This window comes from Austrofundulus limnaeus, unplaced genomic scaffold, assembly GCF_001266775.1.
Source record: "Austrofundulus limnaeus strain Quisiro unplaced genomic scaffold, Austrofundulus_limnaeus-1.0 Scaffold25, whole genome shotgun sequence".
NCBI lineage: Eukaryota > Metazoa > Chordata > Actinopteri > Cyprinodontiformes > Rivulidae > Austrofundulus > Austrofundulus limnaeus.
This window is the reverse complement of record NW_013952427.1, coordinates 3,706,288-3,707,099: the sequence shown is the minus strand read 5'-3', so window position 1 is coordinate 3,707,099 and position 812 is coordinate 3,706,288.

The following is an 812-nucleotide window of genomic DNA, read 5'->3' as shown; positions in this document are numbered from 1 at the left end:
ACACACACACACACACACACACACACACACACACACACATGCAGATAAATCATCTTTAACCATCTCTTTAAAAACCACAGCATATCATTACAGCAGAACGATTAAAGGCCTAGTGCTCCTTGAAGGAATGCACATCAGCCACAGTTTTAAACTCAAATTGTTTCGTGATGAAAAGAAGAGGACATATAACCATTATAGTCAAAGTGTGTAAATACAGTATTGTTGTAAGGAAATCCCTTGCAGGACCTCACGTTAGCTTTCAGACTGTGTTTTGTGGAGGATTCTCAGTTATCACCAGTTCAGATTTTAACTTTTTTATCTTTAAAACTGACAAAGTCATGGTCATTGTTGTTTTGGGTAAAGTGTTTTAGCTGTGGCAACCAAATATTGATCAGTTATGGTTGTACTTTTATTAAGTGTTGCCCAGTGGTTCATCAAATATTTTGCTAACAGTTGAACAAGATTGACTACTACCAAACCTAATTTTTGTTCAAAACATGCAAAACTGGTTGAGTTATGTTCCTAAAGGTTTGCTGGCTGTGGGAGTCATTTTAAATCTGGTGGATTCTGAAAGTTAAACAGCTGGAGATGTATTTCTAATGATTACTTTACACACACACACACACACACACACACACACCGTTAGATGTTCAGATCAAACTGCTCTTTGTGATCACACAGCTGGGAGTGTTAAAAACTTTCCCAACATGTGATGTACAACAGTCTCCTCAGCACCAGAGCGGAGGTCGTCTCAGGCCTCTGACTGCTGACTCAGCTCATGTGTTCCTACAGTTCACAGCAAACTACAACAG